This window comes from Pinus tabuliformis, chromosome 3_1, assembly GCF_031772625.1.
Source record: "Pinus tabuliformis cultivar Carrire ecotype Pingquan chromosome 3_1, CPIR1, whole genome shotgun sequence".
NCBI lineage: Eukaryota > Viridiplantae > Streptophyta > Pinopsida > Pinales > Pinaceae > Pinus > Pinus tabuliformis.
The window spans coordinates 892,728,674-892,735,443 of NC_142301.1; positions in this window are offsets into that span (position 1 = coordinate 892,728,674).

Below are 6,770 nucleotides of genomic sequence, written 5' to 3' on the forward strand. Positions count from 1 at the left end.
TGTTTATTCTACCTCGGATAGGAACTGAGTTTAAAAAAACATGAATAGCAAGATTGATATAAATAACATACAAGTACATTTCCCAGTTCTATAAAACCCTTATCTAAACAGACTAAATCTAATGGAAAATATGTCATTAAATATATTTCACAAAACAATATGAATCATTATGGCAGATAAACTCGTCCCCTCATTGAACATAACCCCTACACTTTCCCATTGCCAAGGATTGTGGGGAAAACCTCTGTTTGGAAGGGAAATCGCAAGGACATCGGAAAACTGAACCTAAGAATTTTGATCTCCGAAAACTCAATGTCAACGTGGAAAATTTTATTTCTGGAATCTTATTGTCCGAAAAGAGTCAGACAAACATAGTGGCAGCAACATCATGATCATGCCCCACCAGGTTGAGTGGGATGTATTTAGAGAAAATAGTGGGATGTATTTAAAGAAAATATACAGGAAGTGTGGGAAGTTTTCAGTGTTTGTATAGACCGTTTTTCAGGATGCTGTAGTAAAACCACACAAAAGTAGGGTTTAATCATTCCAACGTTTGGAAAAGAAGCACTTGAATGGCCCTTTGATGTGTAACACTGGACCGAGTTGTTTTAGGAGCTTATCGAACATGGGAGACAATAGTTAACATGAGTTGTGAAACTGCTAAATTCTTATGGTTTAAATGTAAATTTGATAAGTTTCCTGACTTGACCACGGATTCAGTGAACTATTGCTGAACCAAAAAATATTGGCAAAGCCAGCGCTCAGAGCGTGCTCTTCACCATCATGTGCAGAGGTAGGGTGCTCAAGCCTTTAAATTTCTCGTAATGCGAGTTGTTTCTCCCAACCTCAACGTCTCACAATGCATACTCAATAGTCCAGTTATCGTAATAAATTATGTCAAAAGAATAACTTTACAAAACAGACGAGCACAACTCAAACATACTCTTGAATAATATATAGAATATAACTATGATAGAATTAAATTCAATTATTTTTTTTTATGCCATACCTTCATTTATAACTATTAGATTGATTAGATAAAATTTCGCTGAGATATTCATTTCATCTCATTATTAAATATAGATGGAAAATTAGGTAGAATCTTTTATGTATTTTTTTAGTGTCGCTGGTTTTTTTTTCCTATTTTTCCTATTCGTGATATTAAAATAATTAGTATTTTATTTTATTTGTTCAGTATAATTTTTTTCTTCTTCTTTAGTAAGATGTAACAGTACAATTCTCTTCCTCTTTTCCTGTAAGATGTAATTGTTTATGCTTTATTAATAAATCAAATGATATTTTAACATTTACTAATTTAAAAATAATTTATAAATTTTATTTTAATACTAGATAAATCCTTATTCCCATACATAAATATTCTTAATCTGAGATAGATCCTTATTCTCATATATGAATTATTCATAGGCATAATATACTTTCAAAAACTTACTCTCTAAAAATATATCTTTAAATTTATTACTAATTTAAAAGGAGTTGTCTTTAATGCAATTTTTTGGACTTTTTGATGGCGGAAATTTTTGAGGTGAAATCTTGATTAAACCTAGGTACAATTTTTTATTTTTTTTTAGTATTGCTTGGTTTTTTTTTTCCCACTTGTGATATCAAAATAATTAGTATTTTATTTTACTTAATTTGATTCTCTTAGTACAATTCTTTTCCTCCCTCTTCTCTAGTAAGATGTAACAATACAATTCTTTTCCTATTTTCTGGTAAGATGTAATTGTTTCTTCCTTATTACAATTTGTCAATAAATGAAATGATATTTTAACGTTTACTAATTTAAAATAGTTTATAAAATTTCTCTAAATATTAGATAAATCCTTATTCCCATACATAAATACTCTTAATTTGAGATAGATCCTTATTCCCATATATGAATTATTCATAGGCATAATATACTTTCAAAACTTATTCTCTAAAAATATATCTTTAAAATTTCTTAGTAATTTAAAAGGAGTTGTCTTTAGTGCGATTTTTTGGACTTTTGAGGTGAAATCTTGATTTGTGTTATTTAAACTGGTTTTTTGACTGTGTATATCTTGAAATTGTGCAAGGATTACTTATAAAGCTTGTGATTTCAATAAATTCCTATAGAATTTTGAAGAAATTAGTCCAGACCACTGGAAAAGTTTCCAAAAAGTCTCACTAAAAACAAATCGATTTAAAAACATATCAAACTTACTTACTCTCTATAAATATATCTTTGGAATTTATTAGAAATTTAAAACCCTGTTTATGAGCAATTAAGATTAGGAAATTTATGTAAAATTTTAAAAAATAATTTTTCAAAAAGCAATATATTATTTATTATTTATATTTAACTAGTTTCAACTCATTTCTTGAAATAGTTATGATTTATTTTTGCATTAAAATAAATCATATTTAATTATAATATTAATATTAAAAAATACACAAAATTTAAAATCTTATATTTTAAACCAATACTATAATATCTATATTTTATTAATTCCAATCAATTTTTCTAAATAGTATGATTTATTTTTGCATTAAAATAAATCATATTTAATTATAATATTAATATTAAAAAATACACAAAATTTAAAATCTTATATTTTAAACCAATACTATAATATCTATATTTTATTAATTCCAATCAATTTTTCTAAATATTTCAATTTGTTATTACATATAAAATAAATTATATATAGCCCATGGAGCTTAGAATACACTGGTGTATTGTTAAGACACTTTGTGATGTGAAGCTCACTAGTTCAAAATTCCATACTAGATATTTTGACGTCTTAGATGTCTTTGCATCATAGTTTCATAGATCCTTCCTTCGCATTTTCTCAAACTAAAGATTCAACATACAATCATCTCAAAAGTCACATAACTTCACAAACAAAAAAATGATATATATTTAAAGTATTAATATTAAAAAGTTAAAAAATAATATCAAATTAAAATCAATATATCAACTTTTTTATTAAAAATATTATTGTAAAATTCATATTAATTTATTAAAAAAATTATGCAAAATTTTAAAGTTTATCTAATGGATCTTTAAACTATTCCTACCTACTTTTATATATCTTTAAACCACTCCTATCTAATTTGAGAAATAACTACAATTTTTTTAAACTATTCTTATCTACTTTTATATATCTTTAAATCACTCCTATCCAATTTGAGAATTACGATTTTTTTTGAATGCATGAAAAACAATATAAATTTATAGAGTTTATATTACAAATTTGATATATCTATATATATATATATATATATATATATATATATATATATATATATATATATATAATTTATTAATCTAAAAATTATAATTATTTATGGAAATATTTATAGAATTTATATTACAAATTTGATATATAATTTTTTTAATTTAATTTATAATTAACTTAAAAATTATAATTATTTATAGAAACATCTAAAACCTAATAACATAATATTTTATGATAAATTCTCTATTATGAATACTGAACTAAGTTTCACCTATCAATTATTTTTCTTAAAGATAGCTACGATTTTTAGGTATGTAGAAAAATCGACTCTGTTTAAATCATTTATATTTGGTTTTAAAAACAACCTCCAACAAAGAATAAAAATATCTCGAATTAGCAAAAAGGAAAAAACCTAAATCGTGAAGACGGTTCGCTTTTTGGAGAAAAAAAAATATGGGGGTAGTTAAAAAAAATTGGGACGATAATTATTAATTAAATTTCCATAAACACTTTCCTAGTCCAACGCTCGTTTTTATAACCTAAACTAACGTTTTATAACCTAAACTAACGTCAACCGCGTAACTTGGTATTCACGTGCAGTAAAAAAATTCATGGACTTTTCCTGTTCCAATGCTACTTTGCATAACCTTGAGTAATCTAAAAGCTCATCTCCATATGTGTGCATGAGTTAAAAAGAAGAAAATTAGTGGGCAGCACGAACTTAAAAAAACATCTCCCAGTACGTAGGAACAGTATCATTCTTTAAAATTTAATATGACAAATTCTGTGCAACTAAAATTTCAAAATCAATATAGCAGATTCTCTGAGTGCACAATTTTCCAAATCAATTTTATCCCAAAACTGAGAAAATGGCAATGATCTGTCTATAGATAAAATAAATCGTGCCGTTCCTTACAGATTTCATAGAGTACTAATTTCAACATAGATGCAAAAAAGAAATTGGGTTTTCCTTAGGGTAACAGGAAGCGAGAAGGAAAAAAAGTCATGACTAATTTCAACATAGATGCCAGAAAGAAATTGAAATGCGAAAAAGAAATTGGGTTTTCTTTATGGTAACAGGAAGCGAGAAGAAATAAAAGTTCCATGACTTCTGTATGTTCTTATTCTGATATGAATTTTCATTTGTCATGCATAGTATGAAAAAATGGCAATGATATGTCTATAGATAATATCTATAAATCGTGCCGTTCCTTACAGATTTCATAAAAGACTAATTTCAACATAGATGCAAAAAAGAAATTGGGTTTTCTTTATGGTAACAGGAAGCGAGAAGAAAAGAAATAAAAGTTCCATGACTTACGTATGTTCTTATTCTGGTATGTTCTTATTCTGATATGAATTTTCATTTGTCATCCATAGTATTTAGAATTTGTCATCCATAGTATTTAGAATTACTTTAAGAAACTCACCTCCATAAGATGCGATGCGATGCGATGTGGCTGAGTTCCAAGATCCTAGTAAGCATAAATATGTTGGCATGTGGACTAGAAAACCAACCAGTGCCTCATAGCTCTTCTGAAACTTTCTCAAAACCGTGCTAATGATATGTGTAATCCTGCACAGTAGTACCACAACAAAACAAAACATATCAGTTAATTGCCAAAACAAAACATATAATTCCAATGACTTTGTAAGAATCGTGATTTCCATCACTGCAAAATATACACACCAACCTGCATGAATCAGCTACTTCTCAAACTACACATGGCAATGGCAAGGGAATGATTTATCTTACTGTGTCATTAAATTATGTCGATTTAGTGCACTCCCATTCATTTTTCTGGTCAAGAGATGTCATGCATTTGAAACTCATCAATATACCCGCACAAAAAAATTGAAAAGCAAAATTCGGTGCACCGAAAAAACACAGAAATAGGCCATGCAACCATGGTTCTGGAAATCAAAACCAATCCAAAAATCAAAACCAATCCAAAACAAAACACAGAAATAGGCCAAAACAAAGAGATAGCATGAAAATAAAGAAAGGATGAAAACAACAAAATTTTCAAAGAAGCAAATTAAAAAAATATTGGTGCAGAGAGGCAAGCACATGAAAACAAGCATACCAATGCGAAATCGATCTGGAGCATGGAGACGCTGCTTTTTTGCTTTAGATTGAATGCTTTTTGCTTTAGATGGACAGTTTTTTTTCTTAAAAAGTAGCTTTCTTGGGAGTGGATGATGGTGATGGACAACCGTCACGCTCCACTACATCGCATCATCATGTCATTTTGAATGAATGATGAGCATCATCATCGTTAATAGAGGTTTACAAGATTTGAATTTAATCATAATGACGATGGATTGGAATCGAGATTGATTCCTCTCAAAGTCTTTTAGGGACTTAAATTTGGAAGAAATTTTATTATTTTTTTTTAAATAATATTTTTAATTTTTAATTTAAAAAATAAAAAAATAAAATATTGAATAATTATTATGTTTTAATATTACATAAAAATAAATGAGAATGGATAAAAATTAAAAGTCCATGTTTATTACTTGGCTTTGGTCTAAAAGGATTTTTTTTTTTTTTAACTTTTATTTATTAGAAATTTTATCTTTCTAAATCTTTGTATTCCATCATTTCTATAATATTATATTATTTGTTAGTTTTTTTTTGCTTTGGAAAATATTCAAATAATTATTCATAATCCATAAGTAAATTATAATTGGATAAGAAACACATTAGTTGGATTAATGGTAAATATGTGGTTTTAGGATAGTTTTGAAGAATAAATAATAGACAATTATTTTTTCTCATTAGTCATGCTATGTGTCACTTTGTGATCAATGATGTGGTTAAATGATGTTGTCCCTCTTTCTTTATAACCTCTTAAGCCAGTCCATCTATCTTTTACACATTTGTAATCTAATTGTAAAGATAATGTATGGTTCTTCATTTCAAAAGTAAGTGTGTCAATGATTTGCTTGATATAAAAATACTTTGTTAAGCTTGCTGAAATTTTCCAATTTGTATGTTCTTGATTAAGTTTGAATATGAACCTACACAAAATTAACCTTTTCAACATCACAAAACATGATTCTATTCATTCAATTTCTATAATCTTTGTGTATTTTGTTTTGTAGCCACTGATATCAATTTTGACAATGCTTTACCCATCAAATATTTTGAGAATGTCCAATAGATCTCTTTCCTTGTGCCTCAAGCCTTATGGTATATATCATTTGCAAAATTAATGAATGTAGCCGCATATTTTATCTTTGGGTGAGATTATTAAGCAAGCTATGGAGAAATATGTAACATAATTTTTGTTATGAGCAAATATACATATTAGGAATCATACTCTAACTTCTACTTTGGCATTCATTTTTGTATGGTTTAATAGATATATTAATCAATTAGTATCTTTAATAATAATGGCATCCCTATTGATCTTGATGGACAATGTCCTCTAGCTCTATGCTTGTATGGATCTTAGAAGTTCCAAAGCATGACATTTTAGCCTAAGTAATAAGCAATGAATGCAATCATGTTAATTTACATGTTCCTAGAGGCCTATAAAGAAA